Source organism: Delphinus delphis, chromosome 17, assembly GCF_949987515.2.
Source record: "Delphinus delphis chromosome 17, mDelDel1.2, whole genome shotgun sequence".
Lineage (NCBI taxonomy): Eukaryota > Metazoa > Chordata > Mammalia > Artiodactyla > Delphinidae > Delphinus > Delphinus delphis.
The window spans coordinates 7,682,983-7,701,578 of NC_082699.1; the positions used below are offsets into that span (position 1 = coordinate 7,682,983).

The following is an 18,596-nucleotide window of genomic DNA, read 5'->3' on the forward strand; positions in this document are numbered from 1 at the left end:
TCTTTCCCCAGATCTCAGTATTTCTTTTCCTTTCTTTAATACGGATACACTATAGTTTTACGAATAATTTTTTTGATTAAGAAACTCGCCAGATGTCTAACCTACCAAAAGTGATGTCATAATAGTCTTTCTTTTTTCTATATACATTTTAAAATTTTGTAATGTAATTTTTATTGAGATATAATTGATATAAAACATTATCTTGGTTTCAAGTGTACGACATAATGGTTCGATATTGCTAAATGATCAACACAAGCATCACCACTCAGAGTTACAAAGGTTTTTTTCTTGTGATGAGAACTTTTAAGATCTTCTCTCTGAGCAACTTTTAAATGTAAATACAGTATCATTAACTATTATCATCAAGCTGTACATCACATCTCCTGGACTTGTTTATTTTATAACTGGAAGTTTATACCTTTTGATCACTTTCAACGATTTTGCCCACTCCCTACCGTATGCTTCTAGAAACTCGCATATTTCCCTAGACCTCCATATTTTTTTAATACGTGTTTATTTATTTGGCTGTTCTGGGTTTCTGGGTCTTAGTTACGGCATGCAGGATCTAGCTCCCTGACCAGGGATCAAACCCAGGCCCCCTGCATTGGAAGCACGGAGTCTTAACCACTGGACCACCAGGGAAGTCCCTAGACCTCCATATTTTTAAACAACCCCATCCGACAGAAAAGGAATTTGAGGCTGGTAAGTCACCGACCTGGTAGATGTTGAAGCCAAAATGCAGACACTAGTTTTCTGATTATAAATCTCACTAAAGCATGAAAATCTTGTATTTCAATTCCATATTTTTAGACACTTAAAAGCAGAGTGCTATGGGAATGTGTGAAGCATTTTGAACCACAGTTCACAGGTAACATTTTGGAAAAGTTTATTGGGAGTGATTCTGAGTTACCCATTTGGAGATAGGAAGGGAGAGAAGTACTAATGCAGAAATTTGTAGCTGTGGTCCTCAAATATATTAGATATTTGTCAGGATTTTGATTGTTTTACTGAAAAGCAAGGAATAAGTAAAAACAGAGATTCATCATGTTCACAGATGAACACTCAAGCAATATGCAGTTAATCACAAGCTTTCTCTTATGCAAATATTTCAGTGTGAAATCATACCCATAAGTGCGACTGTGAAATCCTGTAGGAAACTGAAACAGAACACAGTTCAGTGTGGCAAGTGCGCCTCACTCTCTTGTTGTATTTGTGTATATTGCTAACATCTCTGAAAAGAGAACTGAATTTTCAAATATATTTTCTCATTGATTTTCATTACAGATGTGAAGATACTTTTCCATTTTATTCAACTAATGTGCATATTTTCAGTCACAGACTGTGTTACAGTATGAATGGCACTGTTAACCACTATACACAAAGGCACACACCTGACCTATATTATAATGAAAGCCAAGAAACATGGAAAGGGGCTTTGTAACAGCGACCGTGCTATTATAATGATTCAATGTATGGCTTCAAGACTGGCTGTCACCACCCTTTGCTGGCTGAGTGACTTTAAGCTACTTAAACTCTTTAAGCCTTAATTTCCTTAACTGTAAAATGGGGATAATACCTGATTAATGGTGTTGTGATGATGAGACACAATGACAGATGTAAGGAGCTTCATCCAGTAAGTACTCAATAAGGAGCAGCAGAAACAGGAGGAGGAAGGAAGAGCCGTAGTTGTGGTAACTGTACTATTGATATAGCAGTAGCAGCAGCGGTAGCAGCAGTAATAGAAGTGATCTATGTAAGTGGGTAGCTTATATTACAACCATCCCTATGCCTGAGAATATTTATGGAATGATCCTGGGAGAGCAAGAAAACTCATGACTCAATATTTCTCCTCTACAGTCAATCTTTGTGCTTGGATTTCCCACCATCAGCGTCAAGGGGTTGCATTTTCAGGAAACCACTAGTAAAAGATAAGACCCTGAGCAGATGAACAGTGAGAGGAATTTTGCGGGTTTGTCCTGAGAGGAGGTAGTAAGGACAAATGAAAGGGGAGGGAAGAGAGGAGAACAAGAGCAGGGTGCAGGATTGGGCCATTCAAGGGTGAAGGAGAAGGGAGGAAGCCCCTGAGGTCGTGCAAGCAAAGGACATTTCAAAACAAAGTCTCTGATTTCTTATTCTGCTTAATCTGGCCAAGAAGTGTGACCCCTAAATGCTGAAGAAAGTTAAGTCCACGACTAACTTCTTTGTGTGAGTAGATTTTTGTAGCAATTAAGGAAAGGGCAAAGTTTGCCAGGGATAAGAGACACAAACCCAAAAACCAGTCTCAGAGATCTTGAGGCCAACTTTGAACTTCTGCAGAATGTGAGATGGGCATTGGAGTCCATCCTAACCAGATCTTAGCAGAAGGGCGACATGGCTGACATCTGTTAGACATTTGCTGCCTAAATTCTTTTTACTTCCCATTCATCACCATCATCACCGAGTCTAAATTTCCGCGATTAACTCCTATTCACTGTTCAGATCTCAATTGTAAAGTTACTGAAGGGCTTCTCTGACCCTCCCATGTCCAGATTAGGCATCCCTGCTCTGCTCTACGATAGCGTGCTGTACACCTCCCCATCACAGCACTTTTCACAACGATAATACGTGATGCCTTGACTCTCCCCGCACTGGACTGAACAGTGTCTGTCTGTGTACACCATTCTATTCCCAACACAGAGCACTGCACTCAACACATAATAGGTACGCAGTAAATCTTTAAAAGAGAAAGCAACTTAAAGAGGGAAGTAGGGAGGGATGAGGAAGGAGAGAGACAACCCCAAAGCATGACATACCCACCTTTTTTCAAAAGAACAGCCCAGTTAGGTTGCCCATGGTAGGGAGGACCCAAGATCCAAGTACTGACCCAAAGCAAAGTTTGTTCATGACATTCTCATCGTGTGCTCAGGACTGATCTTCCAGAGCCCTGACTGTTGGGAGGAATAGTTTTAGGGGGCTGTGCACTGCTCCCAAGGAATGTGCTTTTTTCTAACTTTTCCCTCCGGATTATTTAGTTGTTCCAGGAACAAAGACACTAGAAAATGTAGAGACGAAGAAGGCAAAGAAATGTCTCCCCACTGTGTGTCTTCCCTCCGATCCTGGGGATGCTCTGGATTTCTTGGGTTACAGGGCTAGAGTGAGATCAGAGGTCATGAGGAGGGGGCCAAGACTGGAGCAACAGACAGACATGGAAACCAGGTAGTGCCACCCTTCAAACTGTCAAGAAGGGGGCCCAGGGTTCCAGGGGGACAGAGTATGAATTCTGACTCTAGGGCTAAGAGTTCAGCCCAGAAGACCAGAGAGTGAGTGTAAGCAGATTTTTGGGAGAAGGAAAGGAACACATTATTTAAATACTACTAAACAATGTTTAATGGTGGATATTGTTTAGAATACGCCACCACTCCCACCAGTATCATGCGTGGCTTGCTTTTGAAAGCCAGCCCACATGTGGTGTGTGGCGAGCCTGTCCAGTTTCAAGGGCTAGGGAATGAAGTGAATGAATAATCACTGCTCTTTGCTCAACTCTTCATTCCCAAGATCTGGATAGACTCTCCCAAATATAGCCTTTGAGAAGGAGGGATTAGACCAAAGTCACTCCTGGCAGACACAGGTGATGGTGCTCACAGAGGAGGTCGGAGGAACATTCCAGGGCAGATTAAGGAGAAAACTCGGGCTTCCCTGATGGCACAGTGGTTAAGAATCCGCCCGCCAATGTGGGGGACACGGGTTCAAGCCCTGGTCCAGGAAGATCCCACATGCCGTGGAGCAACTAAGCCCACGCCACAACTACTGAGCCTGCACTCCAGAGCTCATGAGCCACAACTACTGAGCCCGCATGCCACAACTACTGAAGCCCACATGCCTAGAGCCCGTGCTCCGCAACAAGAGAAGCCACCACAATGAAAAGCCCACACACTGCAACGAAGAGCAGCCCCCACTCCATGCAGCTAGAGAAAACCCGTGCGCAGCAATGAAGACCCAACTCAACCAAAAATAAAATAAATAAAATAAATAAATTTTTTTAAAAAGAAGAAAACTCATCTCTCCAGTTGAAAGCCAGGGACATGGGAGAGCATGACCTGACCCCATGTTGGGAAACAGACACACAGGATTTCCGCCAGTGGTTATGAGCAAATGGAGTCCTGGAATTTAAAATAATGATTTAAGGGAGTTGCATTGCCAGAAATAGGAAAGAAAAACAAAAACCAGAGAAACTCAGATCTAGTGAAGGAGAGCCCACAATTTCTCATTTTCTAAAGCAATCCCAAGGCCCAAGTATTTGCACCAACAGAAAGTGAACTGCTTTGAGCACACCCCACATCATCCCATGTGCAACTCTCCAATGGCCCTGAAAAGGCACTGGACAAGGGCACCCAGAAGTCAGAACCTGATACTTCCAGATCCGCTAACCAGAGAACTGACTCCACTGCCAGCAATGAGGTGACCCCGAGACTCTGGGATCCTGTAATTTATCAGCAATAGAAGGCATGAGCTCTGGGCTTATCACCAACAATGGCTCTTCTCCTTTTTCTATGTTCTAGGTAGGAGGTGTTTGTTGGGTTTTTTTAAAGATTTTGTTTTTGATGTGGATTTTTTTTTAATCTTTATTGAATTTGTTATAATATTGCTTCTGTTTTATGTTTTGGTTTTTTTGGCCATGAGGCATGTGGGATCTTAACTCCCCGACCAGGGATCGAACCTGCACCCCCTGCATTGGAAGGCAAAGTCTTAACCACTTGACCTCCAGGAAAACCCCTAAGTGGCAAGTATATACTGAGGTTATTCCATAACTTTCTCACTTGGTCACACTGTAAAAGCGGGTCTCAATTTTCCCCACAACTACCTTCCTTAGTGCTGACATAGGAAAGGGTGGGATTTTGGTGACCAGGAATAAACAGCGTGGGTCCCACACAGCCATGAGCTTAGTTCAGCTCTCCATCGATGCCCTGAGCAAATTTGCCTGCTTCAGAATTGGATTTCAGGGGCTCCACTTCTCACAGGAGGAAGCAGTGTGGGAAATTCATCCTGGGAAGACTGAAGATGTCATCTGTGACGCAGAGTGGAACACAGGGACCCAGAGCGGTTATGAGACGACAGGGGAATAAGGAAAAATCAGATGCCTCCAAAGAAAGGCAGAGAGATGCTCTGATCGGAAGGTGTTCCATTTACCATTTACCAGGCTCTGAAGCAAAAGGAGACGTTAGAATAGGTAAATTACAGGGAGTCAGGAGGAGAAAGGGTAGGATTGCACAGGATCTGGGAAGCAGCCCAACAAGAACTGGGAATACTCCTGTCTATAGGAAGGATCCAGTCTCTCAGGGTATCCCAAGGAGTATCCAGAGGGGATTCATTCACGTGCATAAGGTGTCATTCTTTTTCCCATCCTTAGAGCTCACAGACCAGTTCAACCAAGAAAAATGTGAGGAATTTCCATGCCCTATCTGATAAGGTCAGCATCTGTTTACTGCCTAACTTGGCAGAAAACCTGCTTGATCTCTATCAAGTGATAGGATAAACATTTTTATAGATTGCATATGTTTCCTTTTAAATGATTTAAATTTAGTAATTGTGTACTTAAGGAACTAGTGAAGTTGAATTACTGAAGTAGAGAGGGTCCTCCCCCGATAATCTTCATTAGGTTATCATGCATTTGAGGAATTGATGGAGTATAGATGTTGAAGTGTCAAGTAATAACCTTTCCTTGGTTCAAAGTAAAAAATAAATAGGAGTCACAATTCATCTAGGGAATTAAAATTAGATCCATTTTTAAATATCGCCTATAAATATTATAATACGGAAATTTAAATACGAGTGTGCATGAACCTTCAAACTTATTTCCATCTATTTACCTGATACATACTGACTCAAGAAATTGCTGTGCTGAATTCAATCAATTCTCTTCAGGTCATCCAGTGACAGTTTAATTATCCTTGTGTAGCTTTGGCTTTTAAGTGCAAACCCTCGCCTCATTTTCCCTCACACAGAATATTACTAGCATATGGTACAGAATGTGACTTACTAGAAAGCTGCTTGCAAAGGAGGGTCCATAGAACGAAGATTTCTCAGACGTCTGTGAGGATTCTTCTGACGCTGCTGTTAAAACATTATTTTGTAGATTTAAAATATATTCATAAAACAAATCTTCTAAGCTTTCATCTTCTATGACTGGTTTTCTCAGGGTGCCAAGTATTTTTTTACGTTGCTCATTTTAGTAAACCTCTGTCACCCCTGTGTTCTCCGAGGAATGACACCTGCCCATCTGTTCTTCTATCTCCTCGGTAAGTCTCCTGCTATGTTGCCAAGGCAACACTACCTGCTACGACATCATAACGGATGGTTATCCCTTCGCTGGACTTCTGATATCAAATGCAACACTTGGCTTTTCATCCTTAGGGTTAAAGTTTCTTCTGTAGGAGGTAAGGAAGCAGGCTTTCTCAGGGGTGATCTCCCCACTGTTTCCTTAGCCAAGAGCTCCTTCCACATTCAGGAAGCCAAGAGCTCTAAGCCCATACCATCCCATCTTCCACCCTACCAGCCTCCATCTCCCACAAAAGCATCTAGAAGTGCTGGGCATAAGATACCTCTGGCAGGAAGACTCACACCAGTGGTTTCCAAACTTCAGAGTGACCCAGAATATACCCCAGGCTGCTCGTTAACAATACAGCGTCCAGGGACTTCCCTGGCGGTCGGGCAGTTAAGACTCCGTGCTCCCAACGCAGGGGGCCCGGGTTCGATTCCTGGTCAGGGAACTAGATCCCACGTGCTGCAACTGAGAGTCTGCATGCTGCAACTAGAGATCCCGCATGCTGCAACTAAGACCCAGCACAACCAAATAAACAGATAAATAAATAAATAAACAAATATTAAAAACTAAACAATACAGCATCTGTACTCGACCCTTCTTTGCTTCTGACTCAGTAGCTGCGGAGTGGAAGCCAGACCTCTTCTCACCAAGCTCCTGGGTAGATGTATGACAGAGTTTGAGGAACAGCGACCTAAATTTTCTAATTCAGGGACCAAGTTAGACAGTGTTTTTGTATGCATGGGACTTGGGTTACCTGCATCAGCTCTGCTGGGTTATTTGACTGAAAAGGCAGGTACCTGGGCCCCATCTCCTAACTCAGAATCTGAGCATGGGATCCTGATGTCTGCAGTTTAACAAGCATGCAGAGGCGGCCATGATGACACTGGAGACCAACCAGACCTGGATCCAAATCCCAGCTCTGCTGCCTAAGCCACCGTAAACACATTTAAAAACAATTTCTCTGTATCTGTCTCATCTGTGAAAATGAGGGTGATGCTATGTACCTCATGAAGGGACTGTGCACATGAAATCCCAGAATCCATGCATTAGGGGCTGCTTCTGGCTTAGTCATGGTGCGTGCAGCTGGAGGGGATAGTCAATAGAGTTAGGCGAAGAATATCACCTAGTCTGGCCATCATTTCTGAGTAATGATGGAGTCTTTTAAGGACAGATAAGCAGAGGGTAACTTCTTCCAACCAAAAGTCCAACACACTTTTGAGAGACAGAGCAGAAAGCCCCAGAAGTGAAGATATGATTTCAATCATTTCAAAAATTGATGGATCCACAAAACATTCCTGTATTTCATTAAAAAACCTGGATACCAGGCAATGGGTTGCATATATATAATTCCAGAAAGAACAAAAGTAAAAACCACTGCCTTGGAGAATGGTGACTGGACACCGGGGTTATTCCACATGCAGGATATTTCCTGGACCTAAGAGGGAGAACACTTCTCTCTACCAGACGCTTGTTTCCTGAGCTTAAAGTTAAAAATCTGTCTCCAGCTGTCACTGACCTTCCAGGCTTCCAAGACACTTCCAAAATGCTGTTCTAATGATGCACCCGTAATCCAGAGTGAAATTACTCCCCGTAGGTTTGCACTGGCATCTCACAGATTCGGGGTGCAAAGTCAAGGCGACTGTCCAGTGTATCTGGAATTAGGGTGGAAGCAAAGCACAACCGTCTGATTACTCTGTTTCCAATTTCACTGTGGCAGTCAAAGGCTGCTGTTCATTTCTAAATGGCCCTCTGAAAATAAACAACTCACGGAAGAAAAGACTCCTCCAAAGTGGCAGTGGTGACCTTCAACACCCATAACCCTTCACACTAATCAGCCTTCTCCACTTGAGGTGTATGGAGAACAGAAAGCCTGACGCTGAGAGTAACACTAGGAAGACAATTAAATAATTGGAAAATAAAACCTTTGGGGAAGGGCTAAAAGAAAGAAGATATTTAGCCTGGAGAAGAGAAGGCTGAGGAATGACCTAATTATAGGCTTCAAGTACATGAAGAATTAATCTACAGCAGATGGTGACCAGCTGTTTTCAATTCCCATTGAATACAGTACAACAGAAAATTGGCTTAGGGGGTAATATAAAGGATTTGGGATAGATAAAAGAAGGAATTTACTGGTTTTTGAGGGTCACAAAGGTTAAGAGGAGATAGGCTCTATTACTTAGGGAGATGACAGCCACTCTGTCCCTGAGGTTTCCTGGTTTGGATGGGTTTGTTGAAGTGCACTGAGGGGGAAAGAGAGCTTTGTTCTGTTGTGAAGGCCGGCCCCGCTCTGCGGCTGTTCATCACACCTGTGCCTTTGATTCACACAGCGTCTCATGATTTCACTTTTGTTTTCCATAAGTCATCACGATCACACCCAGTGATTTATGAAGTGCCAAGTGTGTGCTGGGCATGGTGAAAGAAAACTACATAGATTCCACCTTTTAACCTTCGAAGCTCTGTCATTTGACAATTATAAGCATTTATTGGGTACCCCTGAGCGCCAGGCACTGTTTCAGGAATAAGGGGCTATCCAGATGGATAAGATATTGTTGTTCTCAAGAACAGCGGAGGGGGGTGTGGGGGGGGCACTTCCCTGGTGGCGCAGTGGTTAAGAATCCACCTGCCAATGCAGGGGACACAGGTTCAAGACCTGGTCCGGTAAGATCCCACATGTCGCAGAGCAACTAGGCCCATGAGCCACAACTACCGAAGCCCGCGTGCCTAGAGCCCGTGCTCCGCAACAAGAGAAGCCACCGCAGTGAGAAGACCGTGCACCGCAACAAAGAGTAGCCCCCGCTCGCCACAACTAGAGAAAGCCTGTGCGCAGCAACGAAGACCCAAAGCAGCCAAAGACAGATAGATAAATAAATAAATAAATTTATTTAAAAAAAAAAAAAAGAACAGCGGGGTGGGGTGGGGGGGGAGAGAGAGAGAGAGAGAGAGAGAGAGAGTGTGTGTGTGTGTGTGTGTGTGTGTGCACGCACGTGCAGGCACACTAGGGAAATAGCAGGGCAGGTATGTTTTAATCAGGAACTTTGAAAACACACATACAAAACAACAAGGTCCTACTGTATAGCACAGGGAACTATATTCAGTGTCCTGTGATAATCCATAATAGAAAAGAGTATAAAAAAGAATGTATATATTTGTATAACTGTATCACATAATACTGTAAATCAACTATACTTAATAAAATAAAATAACAAAATCACACATACCGGGACTTCCCTGGTGGCGCAGTGGTTAAGAATCTGCCTGCCAATGCAGAGGACATGTATTCAATCCCTGGTCCAGGAAGATCCCACATGCCGCGGAGCAACTAAGCCTGCACACCACAACTACTGAGTCTGCGCTCTAGAGCCCGTGAGCCACAACTACTGAGCCTGCGCGCCTGCGTGCTCTGCAACAAGAGAAGCCACCACAAGCGGAAGCCCGCGCACCGCAACGAAGAGTAGCCCCTGCTCGCTGCAACTAGAGAAAGCCCACGCAGCGACAAAGACCCAACGCAGCCAAAAATAATAAATAAACGCACATACCTATCGCGCTCCCTCCAGAGACTGATATGCTTTTAGTGGCATATTGCTCTATGTTCTACCAAATCAAAATCATCACCTGCAAGTTGAGAACCCCTTTTTTTTTTTTACTATAAAATGTAATAAGAAATACATTTTGAACTGTGTTGCAGGATACACTCACACACACACATATACACATTCATACACACACATGACTGAAAAAAGACTTCATAGAACAGAGCTTCACTACCACTTTTATAGTTTAAATTTTATTCTATTCATTTTTTTAATGCTGGTCAACTGTAAAAAATTGACTTTACAACTCTCGAATTGGTCATGACCCAGAGTTTAAAAAACACTGCTGTGGGGAAAGGGGGCCACTTTGTTCAGGCCTGAAGGACAAGAACTCATATTTTTTGTGCCTCAGTTCAAGGGCAAAAAGGAGGGTGTGGGTCTAGACTAAGAAAATTGGCTGAGGGTCTCCCAAGCCTCTCCAAACCTTAAACTCAAAGGGTTTATACATGTTCCTGCCCAAGGCACCAAGGTAAAAGAATATGGGGGCAAAAGCCCTAGAGCCCTAGTAACAGAGCACATGGGACTGTCTGTGCTCCAGGCAGCCACTGGGACGCCTGGGGCCAGAGGAGTTGACAATTGAAGGTGATGGAGATTCAGGTCCTATCAGACAAGGCACATTTGAAGTCAAGAAGACACCAAGCACACAGAGAATCTGGTGAGACCAATAAGGGAATACTGAATTCCTGTCCCAGCTACATCACTCGTCAGGTCAGTGGAGGTCAGGTCACTTCACATCTCACGAGACAAAGCAGCAGAATCAGCTGCAAGTGACTGCCAGCCACAGCGGCTGCTCCAACTCCAAGGTCACTCTCAAGGTCACTTAGCACAGGCTGAGGGCACGACTGCAGGTCTATCAGTCTCCCCAACCTAAAATAATGACACTGCTATCAGCACCTTCTCCTCCTACCTGGAGAGCCTTCTCTATAAAATCATGACTTGAGGCTGAGGAAGAGCTTTTCGGAATGGAGGCGAGAGCAAAGGTTGGGTTACAAGGACCGATTGGTTATCAATCAATGAGTGGCAGGTAAAGATGAGCCTCAATTTCTTCATCTGTAAAATGGAGATAATCATACCCGTAGTGACAAGAGCAGACTCGGGCTCACGGCTGGGACAGATGGTCCCACAAGGGCCAGTGTGCGTTATGTCAGAGTCCCTGCTTTGTCTTACTCTATCTGCTGAGTGATGCCTCGTGGTCAGAGGGTGGGGAAAAGAACTGAGCTGTGGAGGCCAGGCGGCCCAAAAGGGAAAAGATATAAATACAAATATATGCGCGCGCACACACACACACACATACATATACATGTACATATACATTCATGTATTCACATGGGCTAATACACTCAGACAAACCAGGATTCCTGCCCTCAAAGAACTCAGAGGTTAGTAGGAGGGACCGAGGTGGAAATGAATGAGCCAAGATAGAAATATGAACAATGAAAAAACAAGAGCATCTGAGTCTCTGATCACAGCCTCCTGTACTTCCAGTCACTTCCTCTACTACTGGTACTCTGTCAAGGGCTGCCCTGCACCTTCCCTCCAAGGGCAAATCTGGAAACGTGTTGCAATATTTTGGTTGTGGATGTCTTAGTCCGTTCAGGCTGCCATGACAAACACCACAGACCTGGTAGCTTACAAAAAACAAGAATTCATTTCTCACAGTTCTGGAAGCTGGGAGTCCAAGGAAATAGCACGGCCAAGTGCGGGCTCTCTCCTTTTTGCAGACTTTTTGCTGTGTCCTCACGTGGCAAAAGGGTCTGGGGAGCTCTGTGGGGTCTCTTTTGTAAGGGCTCTCATCCTATTCATGAGGGCTCCACCCTCATGACCTAATCACCTCCCAAAGGCCCCAGCTTCTAACACCATCGGAACTCTACTCAATACTCTGTGATGGCCTGTATGGGAAAGGAGTCTTAAATTAAGAGTGGATGTATGTATATGTATAACTGATTGATTTTGCTGTACACTGGAAACTAACACAACATTGTAAATCAACTATACTCCAAAAAAAATTTAAAAAAAAAAATCAGGTGTTTGGCTTCCAACATGTGAATTTGGAGGGGCTGGATAGTCAGACCATAGCATCAGGTGACAAGGGGTGCTGCTGGCATGTCACGGCTAAGGGTGAAGAATGCTGAATGTCCTGCCATGTGTGAAGCAGTACCACTCAAAATACCAACAGCTTCCTTGTTGAGAAAGCCTCTTGAAATTCCATTGCAGCAATTCTGTGAGCCCACTGAGGCTCCCAAGCCATTGACCCTACCACGTTTTCATTCAGTGACTATTTTCTTACCTACCATACACCAGGGCTAGATACAGATATACTGCATCCTGGCCATCAGGGAGTTTGCATTCTGGTGGGAAAGATACAAAATAGACCAGTAAACAAAGAAGTAAACAGTATAACATCAGATGGTGGGAGGTGCTTTGAAGAAAAATAAAGTCGGGTTAGGGGTCAGAGATGGACTTGGGAAGGGGGTGACTATTTTGCACAGGAGGCGTCATAGAAAGCCTCTCTGTAAACATTTGAATAAAACCGGCATTAAGAGAGTGAACCATGGGGACCTCCCTGGTGGTCCAGTGGGTAAGACTCCACGCTCCCAATGCAGGGGGCCCAGGTTCGATCCCTGGTCAGGGAACTAGATCCCACATGCATGCCGCAACTGAGTTCGCATGCTGCAACTAAAAGATCCCACGTGCACCCGGCACAGCCAAAATAAATAAATATTTTTAAAAAGAGAGAGAGTGAACCATGTAAAAATCAGTGAGAAGGGCCTTTCAGCCTGAGGGACAGCAGATACAAAGTGTGTACTTGGCAAGCTGTAGGAACAGTAAGGATGCTGGAGCAGATGGGCCAGGGGAAGAGCAATAGGACATGAACACAGAGAATCAGCCACTCGTTGATCGTGGAGGACCTTGGGGGTTGCAATAAAGACTTTGAATTTGGTATCCCATATGATGGAAAGGCATTAGAAGATTTTGAGCAAGGAGTGACATGGTCTGACTTATATTTCTAAATGATTCATCTACAGAAAAGAAATTGAAGGGCCAAGAGTGGAATGGGAAACCGAATTTAAAATGCCAAAGAAAGCATCCAATTAGCCAACTGCCTGTCACGTGCCTGCACCAGAGCTACCAGGGATGGAAAGAGAGAGAGCCTGGCTTCCAAAGCGGAGGGCAGAGTCCTGGCTTCACCGAATCTCACACGATGCAGAATTCCCCCAAATGGAAACGGAAGTCAGAGCCTGAACCATCAAGAAAATGACAAATGTAGGGAAGGGACTGAGAGGTACAAACTACTACGTATAAAATAAATAAGCTGCAAGGGTATATTGTAAAGTACTGGGAATGTAGCCACTACTTTATAATAACTTTAAATGGAGCATAACTTTTAAAAACCGTGAATCTCTGTTGTACGCCTGAAATTCACATAGTATTGTACATCAAACATGACATATGCAGCAACATGGATGGACCTAGAGATCATCATACTAAGTGAAGTAAGCCAGACAGAGAAAGACAAATATCATATGATAGCGCTTATATGTGGAATCTAAAAAAAAAATGATACAAATGAACTTAAACACCAAACAGAAATAGATCCACAGACATAAAAAACAAACCCATGGTTACCAAAGGGGAAAGGGGGGAGGAGGGATAAATTAGGAGTTTGGGATTAACAGATACACACTATTATATATAAAATAGATAACCAACAAGGACCTACTCTATACTAGAGCACAGGGAACTATACTCAATATTTTATAATAGCCTATAAAGGAAAAGAATCTGAAAAAGAATATATAATTATGTATGTATAACTGAATCACTTTGCTGTACACCTGAAACTAACACAACTTTGTAAATCAACTATACTTCAATAAAATAAATAAATGGGATGATAATATGAAATATGACATAACAGATATGAGATAATAAAGTGCCTAATTCAATGTCTATCAGGTAACAAATGCCCAGTAAGTTGTACTCAGAGTGGGGTTTACTATGCAGCTAATAAAATATATGTTTCTGGTCACTTCATTTGTATGGGATATCTCCTAAGATTCTGGAAGAAGCCCTAGCAAAGTGTAACTTTGTGGTATATGTCAACTTTTAATGTATAAAAACAAAATTTTAAAAATTAAATATATATATTATACATCAATGAAACCTCAATTTTAAAAAAAGAATCAAAGTTTCTTCATATAAAAAAATTTTAAGGGAATTCCCTGGCGGTCCGGTGGTTAGGACTCGGTGCTTTCACTGTGGTGGCCCAGGTTCAATCCCTGGTGGGGAACTAAGATCCCACAAGCCACGCAGCACAGCCAAAAAAAAAAAAAAATTAATAATTTTTTTTTTCAAATGACAGATGTCCACAACACAGTCACTAAAAAGGACGTGGTGACTGGATGGGGCAGTAAAGAGAGGGGACGCGTAGGTGACTGCCAGGGCTCTGGCATCTGAGCTGGATGGGTGGCTGCATGACTTATTCATCAAGGTAAGAAAGACAGAAGGTAGAGCAGTTTTGAGGGGAGAGGTGTGAGGTTCCAGAGCTTAGAGCTCTGGTCACCCTTCAGAGCAGAGCCCAAGAGGGGTAGGGAACCTGTCTTCACACCCTGCTCTCCTTCGGTCACTAGACATCTACCATGATGGGCAAGGCAGCTCTCCTCAGTTGAGGTGATTCCTGAAGACGGCATGGACACAAATAAATCCCTTCTTCCTGCAGGGGGACTGAGGCAGCGTCCAGAGACTACCACAGGGACACAGAAGCACTGGTGGGATGCCAAAGCTTTGTGCCACGCCCCCTAAATGCAGAGGGGATCCCCACCTTAATAACGATTTTATAAATGTTAGCACCTACTCAGTAAGAATGACTGGTTAGAATTACAAAGTTGACTTGAGGGAAGTTGTCTCCTCTTGGCCCCAAGTGCCACAACTGCGAGCCTGGGGGCAACTTTTACGGTTTTGTCCTGTGGGAATTACAGATCAGTTGTGGATGGCAGCAGGGTGGAACCTGGCTACTGAATTTCAAAGGGATAAAGGTAAGCCAAGAGGGTCTGCAACCTCGAGGTACTGATGCTTCCCAAGCCTGGGGAGTAATAGCTGGCCCTTGGGGCTGACAGGTGTAGCCGGTCCTTCTGGCTGAATCATCTGGATCTGGATTGATGCAGTGTTAAAGGAATGGGCTTAATCTTTCCCTGTAACTCACAGATCTCATGATTTCAACAGCAAACAATCAGGTATCTTCAGAGCACGGGGGTGTAGGTGGGAGGGATGACTCGGAAGGCAGTGTTGGAATAGCCACACTAAGGTAAAAATAAGAATGTCTTTTCTTCACCTTCCAGGCTTGCCCTCACCCATGAATCACAGCAGTTGGCAGTGAAAGATTATTACTCACAAGAACAATTTTTAAAAGAGGCACTCGGTGGGAGACAGGGCTCAGAAGAAATGAACTTGTATGAGTAGGGAATGAACAACATTATCACTGGAAACAACATATTTGAAGCAGTGACTGATCAGAACCATAGGTGGAGAAAATATTCAGCTGATGAGCAAGTAAGACATATAGTGAATAATTCTTAAGACTTCAGAGCTCATGCATTAATCTCTCACTGATAAAGTGTTTGGAAATGGAGTGCCCTTTAGAGGTGAAAAATGATTCACCAGATGACTCACAAATCCATGAACCTGTGGCTTCACCAGTATTTAGAATGCCATTCTGTTTTAGGACAAAGTTTCTAACATAAGAGGTTTTTATTAGTTGATTGGTTTTGGGGGGTTCTTGGTTGGTTGGTTGGGCTTTGGTTTTTTGGTTTTTTTAATCAGAAAAATCCAAGGACCTATATTTTCAAGTTGTCATAGCTTTCTTTTTTTAATAATGCATTACTGTCTTTTTTTTAATTAATTAATTTATTTTTTGTCTGTGTGTGTCTTCGTTGCTGCATGCGGGCTTTCTCTAGTTGCGGCGAGCTGCAGCTGCTCTTTGTTGCGGAGCACGGGCTCTGGGTGTGTGGGCTTCAGTAGTTGTGGCTCACTGGCTCTAGAGCGCAGGCTCAGTAGTTGTGGCGCATGGGCTTTGTTGTTCCGCAGCACGTGGGATCTTCCCGAACCAAGGCTCAAACCTGTGTCCCCTGCATTGGCAGGCGGATTCTTATCCACTGCGTCACCAGGGAAGCCCCCTGTCATAGTTTTCTTATAAGTCATGTACATGTCTGTGCATATAACTGCTCGATCAATTCAAAGATTTGAATTCAAGGAATACAGAATCACCAATATCAATTTTTGAGTGTATGCTATAGAATTGGGATAGTTCAGGAGAAGACTCCTCAGTTAGGAGGAATCTGGAGTCAGACAGACCTGGGTTGTTCCTCGGCTCTGCCTCTTAACCAGCTGTGTGGCTTAAGGTAGCTTCCTTAATCTGTCTGAGCCTATTTACTCATCTGTAAAGGAAGATAAAAAGTGTCCTCATCACCTAGGGTTATCACGGGTAGCAAATGAGGCAGCATGTGCCAAATGGTTAGCACAGAGCCTGGAAAACAGTATCTGTCCTCCAAACAGTAGCTGCTACTGCTGTTTTGTTGTTGTTGTTATGGTAACATCTAAGCCTAAAACGTAAGACCTTCTCCCTCCCCGCTTCCGAAGAAAGGGGGACGTGGCCAACCAAGCTTCAGGAAGAAAGCGCTTCTTAATCTTTCAGGGAGATGGTGCCATGAAGGGAAAGGAAGCAAAGCAGAGGTCAGCCGAGAGCCCTACTTCTTTTCATTTGCTTTCTGCCAGTGGCTGAGTGAAAGGAAGCTTGAGCACAGGACTCCTCTCACACAACAGATCTACCCTAAACCTAGGACAGAATCAGAAAAGCCAACTGCCAGCCAGGGTGTCTGATTCATTATCAGTGATGGGGCAGCCTTGTGGTCGTGTGCCCTGCGCGTGAGGCAAGGGAAGCCCCTTCCCAGTCCCACAGCAGATGCACGTTGTGTGGTAAGAGGCCCCTCCGCTCCCCTGCTGGCTGGACACCCGCCCTGACTTGTTTACCCTGAAGTCTCTCCTCTCATACCCTCTGGATTGGCAGGAAGGAGATCTGTATTATTTCTGCACCATGAGTTACGCTTTGCCCCAATTCTTTTAGGATTCCAAACCTTGCGACCTCAGCACAACATGGATTATTGGTACATAAACTGAGCATTGATAAGAATTTTTAGAGGGGCTCATGATAGTCACAGTAGGATCTGCATGCCAGTTCTGCCATCGTTTGCTGTTTTTACCACTTCCTTTCCAGCGAATCCCAAAGCTATCTGTACTGCACGACAGTTAATGACTTGTCCGAGGTAAGTTAATTAGTGGTTGAGCCAGGAGTAGACTCATGTAATTGAACTTCCAGAACAATGTTCTTTCTTTTTTTTCCTCCACTTTTACTGAGATATAGTTGACAAATAAAATTGTAAGATAAAGTGCACATTGTGATGATTTGATATATGTACACATCGTGAAGATTCCTCCCACCTAGTTAATTAACACATCCATCACCTCATAGACATATTTATATATTTTTTCTCTTTTGGGGGTGGTGAGAACATTTAAAGTCTACCCCCTTAGCAAATTTCAATTATACAATATGGTATTATCAACCATAGTCACGATGTTATATATTAGATCCTCAGACCTTATTTAGAACAATGTTCTTTCCACTATAATTCATTCATTTATTTATTCAATAGGAACAAACATACATTTATACTATATGTCACACTCTGTGCTGAGTACTTAGGATATAAAAGTGAACAATTAATTCCCAATCTAATAGGAATTATTTGCCATTTATTTACTGTTACACATGTAAATTAGAAAATGCAATGAAGTACTCCAGAGGCTATGATCCAAGTAAGACTGGAAAAATGTGACTTTACCTATAGGAACATCAGAAGAGACTTGGCAGAAAAGATGATTCTTGAGTCTTGAAGGATGAGCAAGCAAAAGGGTATTTTGCATGAAGATGGCAGAGGACACATTCTAGGAAGACAGATCAGTTTAACAGCACCATGAATGTGCCGAAAGCAGCCCCATGTGTCTACATAGCTACAAACAGCTGGACACAGCACAGGCCTATCTGGAAGGGAGGCATTCACTAAGCAGAGCAGGGCTAGATATGGAGGAGGGCTTTCACGTCATCCTGGGAACGGAGGCTTTACTCTGTGGGCTGTAAAGCAATTAAAGGGTTTAACCTTGATCAGATTTGATTTTAGAAAATGGACCTGGCAAAGCAGTGGAGATTGGATTGGGAGGGCAGGGGACAAGAGACAGGGGGCAGGGTGGAGCTCATTACTACTGCCCAGGCTCCACAGAGTGGGAGGTTCAGACCATGGCAGCGGTGTGGAAAGGTAGAGAAGATATGAAAGATGCTGAGGACATGGAGAAGTGGGCGGCAGGGATTCAGCAGGACTCCCAGCTCCCTCCTCTGAAGGAATGGGTACATGTTGGTATCATTCACTGAAATGGGAACTAAGAAAAGGTGTTACAGGGGAAATGGTGAGATTAGCTGCTTAAGGAACAAGTAGTTGAGATGTTTAACAGACAGTTACAAGGATCTGGCACTCGGCAGAGCTCTGGCCAAGAGCTATAGATCTGGGAATAATCTCCTTACAGACAAGAGTCAGATCCAGGAGAATTGAGGAGATCGTCATGCAGACCAGTGTCTCTCGTGTAAATCTCTCACC

General features: G+C 43.8%; 1 protein-coding gene across 16 annotated transcripts in view; it reads right to left on the reverse strand.

The window, feature by feature from the left end:
* Positions 1-18,596, reverse strand: part of CA8 (carbonic anhydrase 8) — a 213,792-nt gene that overhangs the window by 171,632 nt on the left and 23,564 nt on the right. For 6 of the 16 annotated variants that reach the window (XR_009516576.1, XR_011246767.1, XR_009516575.1 and 3 more), the window contains exons 3-4: positions 7,818-7,953; positions 6,017-6,090 (exon numbers count right to left, since the gene is read on the reverse strand). The exons of 6 other annotated variants lie outside the window; for them this stretch is intronic. The gene's annotated coding sequence lies outside the window, so the exon portion shown is untranslated. The remainder of the gene's footprint in view (positions 1-6,016; positions 6,091-7,817; positions 7,954-18,596) is intronic. 4 more of the 16 variants (XR_011246772.1, XR_011246769.1, XR_009516574.1 and 1 more) reach the window with 1 other exon arrangement.